The sequence below is a fragment of the Psittacula echo genome (assembly GCF_963264785.1).
Source record: "Psittacula echo genome assembly, chromosome: 2".
Classification (NCBI taxonomy): domain Eukaryota; kingdom Metazoa; phylum Chordata; class Aves; order Psittaciformes; family Psittacidae; genus Psittacula; species Psittacula echo.
The window spans coordinates 137,979,381-137,991,574 of NC_137737.1; positions in this window are offsets into that span (position 1 = coordinate 137,979,381).

Sequence of the window (12,194 nt, forward strand, 5' to 3'; positions counted from 1 at the left end):
TATGGCTTTCTCCCCCTTTGCCTCCCTCATCTTTTTGGTAGATACATATTTTCTTGCCTCACTAGACCTGGCTCATATGTGGGAAAGAAAGAGGACAAGCCCCCCCCCCAGGCTATCAGTTTTTTCTTTTCTGCGTGTAGATCTTTTGTTCACTGAATCTTTCCCAGGTTTTTAGTTTTTTTAAAAAAACATCTGGAGCCTTTTTTCTTTTCCTCCTGTTGGTAATTTCTGCCAGGTTTTCATTTTGACACTTCCTGTTACTTTCCTTTGATTTCCATTCTCTATTTCTGATTTATGATCCTTGTCTCTGGTGAGCCAATGAACAGAAACTGGAATCCAAGTGCATCCTGTTCTGTATATCTTGTAATATTGTTACACAGTTGTTTTCCTTTAAGTCAATGATTTATGCCTTAAGACTTCACTCTCCTTGTAAAATGCATTGCACGCCTGATAAGCTAAAAATGCTCAAAGCTCTCAGCCAAAGTTCGTCAAAAAAATACTGTGATTTTATGTAGCTGCAAGGAAATTTTTATCTGTGGTTGCGATTTCCAGATTCTGAGCATCTCAAGGGTGACTTAGTCATAAAAACTGTGTCAACACCAGATAATCAAACTATGGATAATTAAACCTGTTATCTGTGCATCCGCTGGACAGAATGGCTCTGTTCATTATGTTGAATCAGGTGTAGTCTGTAGCACACGTCTGTTCTTGGCCTGTATCTTACTGCAGTTACTATGTTGGTTAACTGCCCCAGAGTATCTGGGTCCATTCCTGTAGACTGATACATGAGCATTTTGGGAACACAGGAAGCTCTTGCCCAGTGAAAGAAGCACTCACAAGCTCTCTGGCTCACATGCTGTTCTCCAGATAACTTTCTCAAAATGGATGCCAGCATGAACCCATAGCTCTCGTTCCTTGCTTGGCAAGAGCTTTTGGATCCTGAAATGAAGCACAGAAGGCAATTCTGGCACTATCTGTACACTGTGAGGTTCTCAAATGCTAAGGCACTGCTCCTGCAGCTCTTCCTGCGGCTCCCTCAAGCCAGCTGAGTAAGTGCTGTACTTGAGACTCACCTGGTGAAGAATCTTTTCCCATCTTCAACCATTACTTACATAGTAGTTGCCTGCTACATTAAGACAGGCGCAGTGACTAATGGACCTGGCAAGCTGAGAGGCTCATGGCTCCGAGGTAGGCATTCTTTACTATGGCAAATCCAGAAAATGAGGTTGCAGAAGAGAATGGTGATTATTACCCTGTGGAATGAGGTGAGGTGGGACTGTGGCCAGATTGTTGTGTGTTAGTTAAAGGTATTCAGGGCAATCAGTTTGTTTAGCAGCCTGTAAGTAATGGAAGAAGTTACCTGGCAGAAAGGCAGCTGGGGTTGTTGAAACAAATCTAGGAAAAGAATTGGCGGGGTGACAGGCTGTTCAATGGAGGTGGAAGCCTTGGGGGATCATGGCACATGTAGACAGAGAGTTGTCAAATGCAGCATGACAGTTTTCTTTCAATACTCTAAATCTGGAAGAGCCAAATATGTCAAACCTGATCTATTCACATGTCCATGTGAGGTAGGTAGTAGGAACAGAGCTGAGGGGAGTAGGCTACCAAAAGCAGGTTTCTGAAGCACTGAGACTGAGAAAAGCAATAGCATTGTTTTATTTTCCAAAAATAAAACATGCAGAAAACCCCCACCCGAAGACCCAAAGTCAAAGGATTCCAAATGCTTTTCCCAGAGGCTGACAATTTAAAGAGCACCCACAGTTTACCTCTTGCAAATTCAACTCAGCTGTACTAAAATTCTTTGTGAGCACAGGTCTCATCAAATCCTTGCAAGAGCAAGTAAACTTGTACTGAACAATGAGAACTCTGGGCAAGGACAGAGGAGATGGGCTGAAACCATTTTGTGGCAGCTTTGAAAGTCAGAGCCTGCTTGACCCTGGACAAAATAAAGTTAATGAGTCCAAGGTAGTTTGAAAAGTAGGTGGGGTGACAAAAGAGCAGAATAGACAAAACACAGCTTTCATTTACTGCAGTAAGTCTCTTAAAGAAATACATTTTCTGCTGTAGCAGGAAAAATGCCTACACGGAATGATTTTTTTCCTTTTATTTTTTTTGACACTCCAAGATGTGCATAACATGTACCAGCATCAGCTTGGTTGACACATTTCAGCTGTCTTTTCATCACGGGCTTACAGCAGTGCTGCTAATCTGAGAGCCTTGCACAGCTAAGCCCAATTCTTAAGAAACAGAAATCAAAAAGACATCCAGGACACAGCAAGAGCAAAGCAGAGAATGGAAGAGCAGTCTGAAGGAAGATAGAGGCTCAAATTTCATGATCCAAATATGTGAGGATTTGCTGCAATTTCCAGAAAGGAGGGTGCAATTCAATATCTGATTTCATCTCAAGAAGATCAAATAAATCACCAGGATGAGGAAGTCTGTTCATTTCAGCTGGGTTCTTCTCTCGGCATTCTGTTTCTCATCCCAGAAAATGTTTTATTTTAAAAAGAATACAGTGGTTGTGATGGATCGGAGATCTCACTCATGTGTAAGCCTGTGCACCCATCAAGGCTCACTGTCACGCATCCCTTATCTTAGTTTCTGGTTTTCTTCTTTTTTCACATCGGGTAGTATCAACCCAACTTGGATAGGCAAAGTCTGAGATGTTTAGGCTTTATAACCCAAAAAATGAGTTTAAGTGCTACCTCAGAAATAAGCCACCTCCTCCTCCTCACTTGAGGCACCCCAGTTGTTTCAACTGTGGCTCTAGTGATGAATTTCATGTGTCTACAGTTGTAATTAATTACGAATATCACACATGTACTTCTGAAAAACCTTACCCAGGTTGTACCAGCTGTCACCCAGGGCAGCCTCACCCCCAGGTGAAGCCAGTCACTTGGAACGTGTTGTGTTGAGTGAGAAAGAGGAACTGGGCTTGTCACAGCCTGTTACTTTTCCTTAGCACTCCAGAAAATCCAGAGTACGTGCACAGACGAGCAACTCTTAAATCTGCAATTAAAAATACACTCTCCAGATTGGCAGCTGCTGAGCGCAGTGAGTTTTAATTTCTGATGTCTCAGACGCATGTGGAAATGGTTTTGATAGAGGCTGGCAGGGATTAAAGGGTTAATGATAGATAATTTATTTTCCTGTAAGACAAAATGTCTTACAGGAATCAATTGCATCCAGCTTTTCTGAATATTTTTACAATGCAATAATTCTTGTAAATTAGCTGGCAAATATATCAAGGGGGTTCCAAATGAAGTCACAAACCATCTGAAATTGGCTACGAACTGTAACCAGATTTTTTTTTTTTTTTTTTCAAAGAGAAGCAGATGAAGAATAAATATCAGCACATCAATAAAATAGGAGTCCGGGGAAAGTCTTAAAAATAATTAATTATAGTTTCCATTAGTCCTTTCAAGACTTTCACTGAGCTACTGTATTTTGAGGCATTAATGTTTTGCAAGCATTAGAGTAAATTATTTTTTAACAACTTAGCTGTAGTTTCCATTACTGTCTTTAAGAACTTTTATGCCTGTAGGTAGCACAACTTCTAACATGGCAACCCCAAAACTCCAGGTTTCTGTAAGCCCCTAAAGTGTCCCCAGACCTGGTGCTGGGACTGAGGAGGTTTCCAGGGCAGTGCCCAACCTAGATGCACGTGTCCAGGAGCCATCCGCTGAGACAGCACTGGGGTGTGAGGAAACAGCTTCTCTAGAAATTGCTCCTGGAGCAAGGTGCCAGCACCCTCTGTCAAAAGCTGGGGAAGCCCATCATTCCTGTGCTGATGGTGAAGCTCTGGAGTCCTTTGATGTTGGTAATGTTGTAGCCTTGGGATTATTTTCCATAGCATATACACTATAGCATATATGCTTTAAGGTATACATTAAAATGCATCTAATGAAGAGTTAGATACAAGTCCACAGCATTAGCATGTGTCTCAAGTAGTAGATCTCTCTCAGGAGTTAAAATAGTTGGATTTTAAGAGCTAAGTATTTCAAACCCTGTGGGGAGTTTGGGTATGCAGCCCCTGAGCTCTGGTTCTCATCAAGGACCTTTCTGCGAGATCCTCTGCTGAGTTTCCCCGATGAGTTTGTACTCAGTGACCTCACCATTTGGTGTGGAACAGTTTACTTGTTTTAAACTTTCCTGTTAAAGTGTAATAGAGACAACCATGCTGATGCAGTGTCTGTGTTTCAGATTCCATGTTGGTTCTACTCTGAGTAAATCTTGGCCTTCATTTTGAAATACTGTGTATTTTTCATTCAGATTTCCTTCTGTAGAAGGCCATCAAAAGCTGAAAGACTGCTGTCCCACAGTACAAGAAGGGATGCTGCTAGTCTGGCCAAGCAGCTATCAAAAATAGGCAGGAAATACAACATAAATTCATTTTTGTCCAAATGTTTTCTACAGACAAGATCCCAGGCTATTAGGTTAACTCCAGGGGACTCTAAAGACAATAACTTGAACTAGAAGTCCCAGGACGGTAGCCAGGTTTCATGTGGTCTTCAGGGATGGGAACAAAAAACCTAACCAAAAATAGTAACTTCCCTTTCACCACTGAAAACAGTGAACTCCACATGTCAGCTAGATTTCAGAGTTTATTAAGGAGTAAAAGAGGTGACCTCTTCTATCCGCAAGGTCATTAAATTGATGATCATTAAAAATTGATTCTTATCCAGATCTGTTCGTAAAATTGATTCGCATACTTTCAAGAATATAAATTAGTCTGTAGGGACCTGGACTTGGAGAAAAACATACAAGTTGCAGTATCTGTTTCCTCCTTTTCAGTCCTCAAAATGTTAAGACCACTGAGTATTGAAAAATATTAAAAGCTTCAGCCAACCTTCTGTCTGAAGTTTGAGTCTCTTTCTCAAACAGGAGCTAAACACGGATTCTGACCTCACGGATAGGATATACTTTTAATCCCATAACATGAAATTATAGAAAACCCTTAAAACTTTGATTGCTATCATTAAAATTCTTCCTTTAAGATATCACCCATCTTCTTTCACAGACTGCAGCAGGTATCCTGCAATTAACTGGACATTTTTCTGTATGTACTTTTGGTTTTTGTCATGGTAAAGTTTTTTCGAGTGGAAAATACAAGCAGTAAGAATGAAAAGCAATTTTCTCTGGGTATTTTTTCCCCAAATAGGAAGCAATATATCATACAGAAAACTATAGGAGTATGGTTTTCCAATAAATTAAAATATTAATTTAAATAACAAATAGAAGTATCTTTAATAATTTTTCTGTTTTCACTTTCAAGTTCTGAACTACTCTTAGATAAACTTGCAGGACACTTCTTTTCTCTTCTAGGCACCAGCATACACTCTGAATTGATTCCTTTCCTGTAATGAATAAAACCATCAGTCTCTATTTCCTGCTACCTCAAATTCAAGCCGGATGCTGAAGGAAGAAAAACAGTGATTGGCAGGGCTTGGAGAGGGAGCCAGGAGTGCCAGCTCATCCAGCACAAAAACTCAAGTGTAACAATTCCTGGTCCAAGGAAGCCAGACCAAAACTCTCACTATAACATCCATCATTGATAGAAACAAAAGCTGTTGTGCTTCTGAGTGCGTTCCAACTTAAAGAAGGGACAAGCAACCAAAAGGAGAAAAAAAAGAGGAACCCCCAACTGTGACAGCACATATGAACAACATCTCTTCGCAAGGGAAATAAAGCAGTGAATTAAAATTTATGGTTTCCCAGTAGCATTACATACCCTGGGAACAGTGAATGTTTTGTTTCTTCCCAAAATGACAAGTGTTAAGATCATAAAATCAAACTCAACTGGAGTAGCAAATTGATTCTAGACAATCTAGTTCTTCCAGGCTGTGTCATGCCAAGTGGAGTCAGTGGTTGGTTGCCTAGGGGAGCAAAATATTAGGAATAACACTGTATTTAGGGACTGTTCCTTATGAGCTTGCCTCTGAGACAGGAGGTGTGTTCACGTGTTACTGTGCTTAGCGCAGCAGAAACCCTAGAACTGAGTCAGTTCTGAGCGTTGCCTTTCTCGCCAACTTTCCAACAGCAATGAACTAATAGCATTTCCAAAGGTTAACATTTCTGTAACTTTGCCAAATGGTGGGGTCATGCCCTCGTTTCTGCTAAGGCAATTTACTTCCCTCATTTTTTTTCTCATGACCTTTCCCCCACTATTTGCCACCATCCATTTTGGCCCATTTCTGTATTGCTACAGAGCTCTAACACATAGCTGAAGTTATCATCAGGTCCACATTTGTTTTTTCCTCTGTCTGTGCATGTAAGTGCTGCAGAACTGCTCTAGCCGTAAGGAACCTGCCTAAGCCCTAGTGGTTCATCATGCAACAAACAAGGTAGCCTCTCAGCTTCAGATGTGTGTGAGGTTACTCATGTGTCCAGGGTGTTCAGGGCTTAAATCTGGCTTTAATGAAATATTAATTTGTCAGCAATAAGCACGTGGAGACATTGCCATGGTGCTTACCCTTACAAGTTGGAGGTGCATCCTTCCCCCTTTGTTTCACTGAGGCAATGTTGCATTTGTCCTAGAAGAAAGTGTTCTTAGAAGCATGGACTCTTGGTAGGGAGACCATCAACACTTTAACCTTGTGCAATTACAAGATACAGGTGTCTTGCCCTTTGCTTTGCCACATCCTAGTTGTTCTTATTATCCCAGAGATGGGATAGTGATCTGGATGCATCGCTGCTGTTACCTGATGTTGCATATCTTTTGTGAGTTTCGTAGTCATTCGGTGTTGGAGGATATCCAACACATGGTTCGCAGCCTCAGAAACTCTCCCTTCTGGATCTGAAACCTTTTCTCAACAACTTTTTTCACAAGTATGGTGTTTTAATCTTTCCCCCTTGCATGCTATGTGGTATTTCTGATACAGCTGATGGGATGTCTCAGCAGCCTGCAAGAGATTAGGGCTTCTCTGCTTCTATGCCACCTCCTGGCTCAATAATCCATTTAGTAGCATGAAGTGCAATGAGGAGAGATCAGATATTTACTGAGATGTCACTCTTAGCCAGAAGAAAGTAAGAGACACAAATAGATGATCCCTGTCCAAAGATGTCACTCATCTGTGCAGGTTTCTCTGAAGAGATGGCTGGCATTTACTGCATCCTTGTGTTGTTTACTGAGCTGGATTATTCCTAGTTCTCAGAGAAATGAGTTTTCAAAACCATAATTCCACTGTGACCATATGCTCTAGTTAGATTTCCAACTTGTCTGCATTTTTGGAGCACACTGCAGTTTTTGTAGCCCAACAGCATCTGCAGGCAGCTCTAGAAGAAGAACTTACATGGTGAGCAGGAGCTGTCCCATAAGCTTTGGTGAAGCTCTCATCTGCAGCTGATGGACAGCCTGGCATGCCAGGCTGAGGCTTACTTTGCTATCTGCAAGAGCTCACCCTGGGCATGGGAGTTGTCCTTCTCTCCAGACCCTTGGCCATTGATTTCTGGAGGCAGCAGCCCTGCACAGAAATGCACCAAGTGCAGGTTTAAGGGGCGAGTGACACTATAGCACGCTACCCCATATGCTTGTTATGTGATTTCCAAATCCTTGTGACTATCAATCAACAACAAAAATTTCCTCCAGGACTCAGCCTGTAGAGCTGCACTCTATGAATGTAGTTCCATAGCAAATGTCACTGCCTGAGCACTGCGTTTTGCTTTGAAGTCTTGCTTGGAGGGTGGGGAAGGCAGGGAAAAGGTCTGTGTATATTTTTATAATGAGGAGAGGGGTTTTTTCTTCACTTCCTGCTCATGTGGTAATGGCTGAACTTTGCTTCCTTTCTTCTTGTGAAGGAAATGTTCCAAAATAAACAAAAGCACTGAGTTGCAAGCACGCACAGTGCTGAGAAACCTGGAACCAGGAGGCAGCAGTTTCCTAAAATTAGGGAATGAAAGTGACGTTACAACCAAACCTTTTTACTGTGTTGACCTCTGTTCTCACTCTAGGTTTTCATATAAACCATTGCCTAAATAACTTACACGAAGTCAATGTGAAGAAAACCAACTGGAGAAGGACGTGTTGGAGAAAAGGGAGTGTTTTGAGTATTCTATCAGCAGGATAGTCCTCAGAAAATACAGGAGAGGCAGAGGAGCTGTGCAGTGGTGTTGGATGGTCATCCATAGGTGCCAAAGGATGGAAGGACTAAAAGCGAGAAACAAACTGAGAGGCTAAAGGTAGTGGGGTGGGTTAATGGGAAGCTTCATATGAGGAGAGACTGTGAGGTAGCTGGCAGAGGCTGTGCCTCTGAGACCAGGGGAACGTGCCTTTCTGAGATGTGAAGCTGAACAGAAATGAGAGGAAGGAGGTCCCTGCCCATCTCCTCCCAGGGCCATCCCAGCTGACCTGCTGATCCCAGTCCCTCCTCTGTGATGCTCAGTTCAACTACCCCAGGCTGTGCATCAGCTCTTTACTGGGGCCAGCTATTTTTCATCTGCTTTTCAAACTCAGGCTTGGGACTTGTATTTTAGCTCAAAGATAAACATTTTGAAAGCTGTCTTCTTTCTCAGAGTGCAGGCACGAGTTGTTTTCAATTATCTTAAGAAAGCTTTACTTGGCCAGGCCAATTTGTTCACTGTTTCTCTTGTGTAGTTGATCTGCTTGTCTTGTAGAGCTGGCCTATAAACCAGCTATTAGGGATTTATTGTATAACATTATCAAGAAAGTAATCTTTGAGAAAAAATTAAATCACTTCTAACAAGCCTTTTTTTTCTTTTTCATTGCAGTTGGCTTCATAGAAGCCAAATGATCTCCACTGCTGACCACCCAAACCTGCTGGAAAGTGCTTGCTCCAAATGGAAGTACTCGGGTTTAGTCATGATTTAGTCCTAAAATGTTTTAAGTGATGATTTGGGCAGGGAAAAGAAAGTTCTTCCTGTAGAAGGATGATACGGGAGAAGGAAGACTTCTTTAGTTTTCAGAATTACATATTTTTGAGTCACCCATGCATGATTAAGTGCAGAGACAAGTGAGTCCTGCCCTTTGCTAGATTTATGTCTGTTTTACACACACACATGCACGCACTCTTATATAAAGAAAGCAAGCGATGGGGGGAGAGAACAGCAGTGATTATTACACTGACTGGTTTTATTATTGGTTTTGCCGTGCAGACTCTGAGCCACATGGGTGTTGATGGCTGACTTTTTAAGAGACTTAATGAAGGTTACCTTTGGAAATTGTGACATGCATAATGATAAATGTGCTTCTCACTTAGAGGAATCCAGTTATCTCAGACTATGAGAAAAAAATTATTTTCTTTATTTTTTTTTTACATACTTCTGCATTATCCCTTTTCAGAGCTAATGCCAGTATTTTTCAGATGACTGTAATTTTATTGCTTTCCTACTGACAAAGGGAAATGAGGTATCTTTCTTAAGTGCTCCTCAAAAAGAAGAGAAAAGCAAGACCTTTGTAAGTACCAAAAGGAGACGCCTCATTATTTACATCTTATTATTATTCAAAAGGAAGTTTGATGGGGGAGGGATACTGATTCTAGTCAGACTGTCCTTTTATGTCTCATATCTGAGGCACCTCTCATTCACTGAGAAAATTATTTGAGACTCTTAAAGGCTGCTTCTCAACCCAGAAAATGAAAGGAACCCATTAGAAGACCGGGCTCTTTTGAGGAGTCTGTACATTTACTGTCTGTATCTTCTGGAGCTCACCCACCCTTCTTCCTTGGAATGCTCTTAAACTTGTGACTGCTGACACAACTTTCCTTAAAACCTGTACTCACTCTTCGTTCTCGCATGTTTTGATAGTCACTGACATCAGCTAGAGCATACAAGGTGTTGAATGTATCAGCCCTGACTTCATACTCTAGCTCATGGGAATACCGGGAGATCTTACATCTCAGGCTTTCCACACATGCTTGCAGAACAGTATGGGTTATATTTGCACCGGGGTTTAAACATTTTGTTTGCTGTGACAACAATTAGAGTGCTATTTTCTATTTTGCTGTAAGTTAGAGCTGTAAATAGCAGTGGAGAGGTCTAACCATCCCCTGCTCTCCGAGCAATACTTCATGAACTCTGAACGGTTAGAGAACAATGCAGTTCTGCTCTCAGATGTTATTGTGTCTGTGGGAGAGTATTTCTCAACCTGTGCTCTGGGGACCACTCGTGGTCTGAAAGACTTCAGAGAATGGTTTGTGAGATCACTCTAAAACAAAGCAACTCCCCCCACTATCTCCCCTATCCCAAAACTGCCCATAACCCATACAGACGTCACAACTTTCAAGGGGAGGCCTAATTTTTACTTGATTATTCATGAAGACCACTGCATGAAGACTGCTCAAGCAGCCTGCAGCCTAGTCCTCTAAAACCTCAGGGATCACTGGATTAAAAATCATGGACAAACACTTCTTTGGAGAAGTATGTCCATTATGTTATTTATTTGGGAAGACACAAAATACCTGCCTCATGCATTGTCTATACTTTTTACAGTCAATGACAGACTGCTGCATCAGGCTTCCATCATCCACCAGGACCAGCATACTAGGTGCAACAGTGTTAGTAATAAAACCCAGCAGTTTTATGTTATCTTACTCCATTCCTTTCATCTCCTGGACGCCACCTCAGATGCTGCAGTGGCCCTCACTACCCTTACTACCACTGCTGCAGTAGTCTGGGTTGGCTTTTCCAATATAAATATTGCTCCTGGAGTATCCCCACTACTGCATAGCCTCATCTCAAGTGCAAACCTTTACCTTCCTCACAGCTCCTCTACACAGGAAGGACATTCTTTCTGCTATATGCAGAAGCTTACATTGCAGCTTTATATCTGCAGGAAGCCAAGACTAAATGTAGCAGGTACATCAGATTGTGGAGTGTAAGACAAGGAGAAACCTCCATATCAGAAGCTCTTGTGCTATTGCAAACAAATCATACATTTTGCATGCTCCATCTTAAGACTGGTTGGGTTTCTTGCTCCCACTATTTCTACAAGCTTGTTGGAGCCTTGTTCTAGAGCTTGCTTCTACCAGAGCTTGCTGGAAACTTTGTAATTCAGAAACATTTTTATGGTACATGTAAATCTATTTATTCATGTGTTCATGCTGCCTTTTATCTTAGTGAATCATCTGTACTGCGGTCACATCCAGGGGCCCTACTCAGATGCTGCTGAGCACCCAACAAATGCTGTGTATGGAGCTGACCCAAAGGGATTCAGGACAAGACTGAGCAGAAGATGCCAAACACAAATGTGTGCAGAGGAGTCAAACTGGTATCCTGACTGCTGACAGCCCTGGTGTCTCTTCCATCACAGGGAACATAAAGATACCTTAGAGTACTGCTGTGAAAGGCAGGTTGAGGTAATGGGGAATCACAGGTGTGGTTGCTCCAGAGAGGAGGAGGCCAGGTTTATTTCTATACCTCATTCATCTCATTACACCTCATGTAAATTCTTTACAAAAAGGAACCAAACCACTGCCACACTCACAAGCACACAGGAATTCAGGATTGTCTCTTGCCTGCACTGGGGCATGGTCTGTTGTACGTGTGGGCTCAAGACAAGGGTCTGAACGCCTGCCAGTAACCCCAGCAGTTTGGTTGTTAGTTATTAAGGAGGCAAAGCAAAGTACACAGGGACTGTGGTATCCGCTGTGGCTTCTGCAATCTAGGAGCACCAACATTTGCTGAAATAGAGTTCGGGCTGTTCCTATCAGGTTTTAGCACAACTGTATTCTTGTAGATTGATGTTGAGATCATCTTAACCAATGCTTTACTGCAATGGGTGTTGCACATTTTACCCTGTTTCATAGAGCCCCAGCTGAAGCCTAGCTCTGCCCATGGCTTGGTATTTCTAAAGCCACCATTTGGCATAACAAAACAAGTTAACATAGGCTTGCATTTTGGCCAGCCAGACATGATACCTTTTTGATCTATGATTTTATTTTGGCCCATGGTTAAGGACATGATTAAAGCCGTGATTTTATTTGACACTAGAAGACTTATTTATGCATACTAAATAAGTATTTTTTCCAGTTCTAATGGTATTTACTGCATGTTGCACAACTTCAGTCTCTAAGAAAGATACAAAAAAAGGTACACTCTGAGTACTGAGTGGCACAGCACATTGCCCATTAACATGCACATGATAGAGCTGGTACCAGTGAGATTCTAATGAATACCACAAAAGTACTCTGTTAACCAGACATGTCCACAAACGCTTCTTCCTCCACATAACACTATTT